Source organism: Crassostrea angulata, chromosome 4 (genome assembly GCF_025612915.1).
Source record: "Crassostrea angulata isolate pt1a10 chromosome 4, ASM2561291v2, whole genome shotgun sequence".
NCBI classification, from domain to species: Eukaryota; Metazoa; Mollusca; class Bivalvia; order Ostreida; family Ostreidae; genus Magallana; species Magallana angulata.
The window spans coordinates 19026214-19032213 of NC_069114.1; positions in this window are offsets into that span (position 1 = coordinate 19026214).

Genomic DNA, 6000 nt, shown 5'->3' on the forward strand with positions numbered 1-6000 from the left:
TGAACTTTTAGTAGATGCAAATGTGGATAAGCTTAATTATGCAGAAATGATATCATTAGAGGGAGAAATTACCCACAGAGAAGCAGCCTCTGTTTTGAAAAATATGTCAAACAATAAAAGTCCAGGAAGTGATGGATTTACAACAGAATTTTTCAAATTTTTTTGGAAACAATTAGGGCATTTTATTGTAAGATCATTAAATTTTGGATATAAAAAGGGGGAATTATCTGTAACACAAAGACAAGGAATTATAACATGTATACCAAAAGAAGGCAAAAGTAAATTCTATATCAAGAACTGGCGACCAATAACATTACTAAACGTAGTTTATAAAATAGGATCTGGCTGTATAGCACAGAGAATAAAAAATATATTAGAGAAAATTATTTGTACTGATCAGACAGGTTTTATTCCAGGGAGATATATAGGAGAAAATACTAGGTTAATATTTGACTTAATGCATTATGTTGAAGAAAATGATATTCCAGGTCTTTTGTTGTTAGTTGACTTTGAAAAAGCCTTTGACACTATTTCATGGAAATTCATAGACAAAGCTCTCTCTTTTTTTAATTTTGGTCCATCAATCAAAAAATGGATATCTGTCTTTCAAAGTAATACATTATCTGCAGTAACACAGGCAGGATGTCTGTCAAATTTTTTCAAACTCGAACGTGGATGTCGTCAAGGTGACCCAATATCCCCATATCTATTTCTTATTTGTGCAGAAATTCTCTCAATAAAAATTAAAAATAATAAAAATATAAAAGGCATCAAAATAAACAATACTGAATATCTTATCTCTCAATATGCTGATGATACTGTTTTAATCTTAGACGGCTCTGAAAATTCATTAAATGAAGCAATTAAAGAGTTAAACATGTTTTATGCACTATCGGGTTTAAAGATTAATCTATCAAAAACTCAAGCAACATGGATTGGTAGTAAAAAGTACTCAATAGAGAAAATGTGCAAATACATTAACCTCCAATGGACAACAACTTTTAAACTTCTAGGCATACACTTTGATGTAGACTTAACAAAAATCCTAAAAATGAACTATGATAAAAAACTAGTGAAAATTAAAAATACAATTAAATACTGGGAAAAGAGAATTATAACTCCTCTAGGAAAAATAACACTTATTAAATCTCTATTAATTTCACAGTTAAATCATCTTTTTATCTCATTACCTACTCCCTCAAGTAATTTTCTAAAACAACTAAAAGAAATACTTTTTAACTTTCTCTGGAATTCCAAGGTTGATAAGATTAAAAGAAAGCAAATAACACAAGACTATGAAATGGGGGGACTGAAAATGGTTGATATAGATAATTATATTAAAGGATTGAAATCCTCATGGATCAAACGAATAGTAAATGGCAACAAGGCAAAATGGATACAATTATTAGAACACCAAATAAATCTTGATAAAACCCTATATTTAGGTTCAGACTATATGAATACATTATTAAAGGAATTGAAAAATCCTTTTTGGAAAGACACATTGATAGCCTTCCAAAATATACAAGAGAAAACTGAAATAACAACATGGAATGAATTTATCAACCAGCCAATATGGTATAATAAAAATATAAAAATAGGAAACAAGCCTCTTTTCTATGAACAATGGTTTAAGAAAAAAATATTACTTATATCTGATATTTTGGATGAAAATGGTATAATATTCAGTAGTGCCGACCTTAAAACAAAATTTGACCTAAAAACTAATTTCCTCAATCATGCAAGTTTACATAAAGCCATTAAAGGTGCAATGAAAAATTTGAATATTAAACCCGGCAGTGAGAATCCTAAACCCAGTATACCATCTAATATTGTACCATTTTGTTCTGCAAAGAAAGGAACCAAACCTATGTACAACATTCTATGTAAAGGACAAGTTATACCATTTGGACAATGTAAATGGGAAAAACATTTTGTAATTAATGATTATCAATGGAAACAAATTTATGGTATGCCTTTTCAGTGTACAAAAAGCTCTAAACTCCTATGGTTACAATACAGAATTAATCAGTTCATACTGACAACCAATACCACTCTTTATAAATATGGCAAAAAGGATACAAAACTATGCTCATTTTGCAACCTAGAGGATGAAACTATAAAACATTTGATGTGGGATTGTACTAAATCACAAGAACTTATATCTTTATTTAAAAATCATTGCTTAGATAACAGCGCACACTATGCAACAAACAGTTTTACATTTATTTTAGGAAATCTTGCATCAGATGCCAAAGAAGAAAATACTATATCAATGGTCATTAAATCATATATATATAGAAAACGCTGTTTAAATGAAACACTAACAATTCAAGGATTACTTTCAGATATTAGAACACATCTCACCACTGTAAAATACCTTGAAACAAAAAAAGGTAAATTTGAAAACTTTAACAGAAAATGGCAGAAATGGTTATTTTTTTTAAAGAAATAGATGGTCAAACATTTAGGTTTTTTGTTTCTGTTTTGTTTTTTCTTATACCTCTCCATTTGAAAATCCTGTTTAGTTTTTAACACATTTAATGGAAACCCCAGGCAAGAACACATACCACACTTGTCGTTTTGTTTTTAGTTACAATTATTCAGCCTTTCCATCTCTGGCTTTAGTCTCTTATTTGATATTATGTAAATACTTTTCCTTTTTTCACATATCTTTACAAATGTTTGATTAGTTCTATATCAAGTACAGCAATGTTATTTCATTTCAGGTGCACCCTTACTCTCTTCATACCCTTTACCTATCTGATTTCTCCTCTTACTTATTAATGAATTTTGTACAAAATGTTCATGAGAAAGAAGATTTATATTTTATTGTTCTCAAATTGCAAAACTATCTCATGATCATCAAAAATGTTGATATTTATATGTATTGTTTGTATTACTCTCTTAATAAAAAAAAAAAAAAAAAAAAAAAAAAAAAAAAAAAAAAAAACATTTAAACAATTATACTTTATACTTATGCATCATATTTTCAAATACCGGCAACATCTACAAAGTCGCTGGCATTGTAAACAATTCCCGATATCGCGTGATGTGCAAACTAAACTTACAAGTACTTGGACAGAAATATTTTATTCCCATGTATTAAAATAATCACCCACTCTGACCATCGCCAGTGTATCCGCCATTACATAACCAGCCACCTGTTGGTTCGGCGCGTGGTCAATAGTTTGTTTAACGATTTCCGGTGTCAGAGGCATGCACCTGTCTCGTGTCGGACTTCAAAGGGGGTACTCAAGTGCAGAAAGCTTAGCAATTACTATGATTTGATGAAACTTGTTTACTTTGTATCCATTAATGCAGTTACACACTGTAAAAAATAGATCGATCATTTGTACGACTTGAAAATGACGATATACGACATTCATACGTTTCCTAAATTTTTTATTTAACAATAAGCAAAGAATTGGACAATAATTAATCAATGAACTATAATCACTCATAACGGTACTCTTTATAAAAAATGTTATATACACAGGGAGTGAAATTACCGTATCGATGTCAGCCTTAGCAAGATTATTAGCACAACCGGGATCAACCTACCTTATAAACAATAGAGTTGATAATTGCCGATTACGTATTTTAAGATTGATTTTGACCATAAAATATTTCTTATTTATTCTTTCCACAAACAACTCTTTACTAATAAAATAATAAAACTTTAAAACATTCCCCGGACCTACTGCAATATTTTTTTTCCATTCAAGTTTGGTTTCAATTTTACTGCGCAATATTATCTTCCCACTATAGTGACATATGGATTCATGTGACAATGTGTTTATAAAAACGGAACGGTAAAACTTTTAATTGATTAAAGACAATGCACCATTGTTTAATAACTGTTATTTATATGTATTCTAGTGTTAACAGATGAGTGAAAATGATAATAATTAAAGATGAACATTGAATTCAACAACGTAATTTTCAATAACACAGCCAGCTCAAGATGATTAAAACCAAGATTTTTAATAGTATTTTTCACAATTTTCTGACCTCAAGTCTAAGACAAGTCGATCAAGACGATAAGTCAAGTGCTCTGCTTCAGAGAAAAAAAAATCCCAACTTATCGTCGGGAAAATACGGTATAACTAATTAAGCACTGGTAAAAAATTAAATTCTCCATAAAAAATGTTCTTTATTTTTCGCTAAAAAAAATTTTTATCAGCGGGGGGTATTTTTAATGAGGCGGGAGGCAATTCCAAACAAACTATTTCAATAATTTTATTTTGACTGAAGAAGTTGTCAATATTCACAATATTTTTTTAAAGTATTAACTAATGATATATGTAAAGCATACAATTGTTATATATTATTTGTTATTTATATTTTATCAAAGGTATTTGGAAATAACAATGGTTAATTGTTTGGTAATTTTTTTTATTAAATTTTTTATGTCAAAAGGTAAAATATTTTCAAGACAAAATATTTGTGGATATATAAAAATTTCTGAACTTATGAGAATTCATGTCAAATAAATTTTATATGCCTAAAGGTATCATTTTTTTGGTATGATTATTTTTGGGAAATGATTTTGACAGACCTTTTGATTGCTAATTTACTTTTTTAAAAATCATTTGAGAAAAGTTGACATATGTTGAGTTATTGATGTTTGATCAAGTGACACGGAAAATTTGCAGGATACTTTGTAATTTATATCGAAGTTAACAAAAACAATTCTGATAACCTTCGGCAAAACTACAAAAAGTTCAAATCTGCGTCAGATTTTTCTGTATTCTTTGCCGACCTGTACACATTTAACTACATCTCAAGTATTACCAATAACTGGGTTGCACATTGTTGTTTCATTATCAAGGATATATTTACATGCAAATTAAAATTGAGCTTCCAAGCTGCTATGAAATGGTATTTTTCTATTTACAACTTTTGCAATAATGTGTTATGTTTTGGTGGTCTTTCTACTGAACACCAGTTGTTAAGTGATGACAAACCCCTTTTTTCAAAAAAGGGAAAAAAATTTCTTTGCAATATCTTCCGACAGGACCATTTTGCCAAAAGTCAGCACAGAGCTTTGCTGAGCTGGAGAGAGAGAAAGAGAGAGAGAGAAATTTTATGCAATTTAATTCTTCAGGACAGAACTAATTTACTACTGTAGAATATTCAATGAAAAGAATAAGTGTATGTTATGTAGCATTCGTGTTACAGTACTAAGCAAGCAACATCACTGATTGGTCAGTTGCAGTTTGGTCATACAGCTTTTGAGAAGCAAAAGTAGATTTCATTTGACTAAAAGCAAATACTAGAAGCCCAATTGACATTCAAAGACGAAAACACGAGAAAGCTTGATAAAAACCGCACATTTTCTTTATATACCATATTATGCGATGTTTATTAATGTATTTCTCTTTTTAATGTTCCAAATCTCATAGAACCCTCATTTTAACAACATCCGCATCTCGGTCAGAAAAATTGGGGTTTTTTTTCAAAAACATTGCAATGAATATTAATTGCTTTCACTTAAACGAAAAGTGTTACCACTTTGATTGTATAGCAACATGTATAGCTCAGAGACATCGTTTAGAACTACTGTTAACCAATTTTTACTGGCGATGACTTTATTTCACTAGTAACCGGAGATATAAACTGGTTCGCGACGATTAATTTTCATGGTCACGATTTTGGTAAAATTCTATTTTTATATTTTTATTAGAATGCTTTAGAAATACAGTTCTAATGATCAAATAAAATTTGAGAGTCATTCGTAGAGTTATAAGCAAGATACAGACCCTCTCAATTCTTCGTCATGTGCACAAGGTTCATGCCCTGTTTTTGTTTACATACTAGTAGGTTCAATATACCAGTAAAAAATCTTTTTCCATCTTAAATATTTGTCTATCTTTTTATTTATCTTAATTAAGCATAGATAAACAGTTCCTAACGTTTAACACATTCGTTTTAGGTTTAAAACCGATATTTTTACTTCAACGTTCAAAATGTAAACAAACGCTTTCTTTACATAGC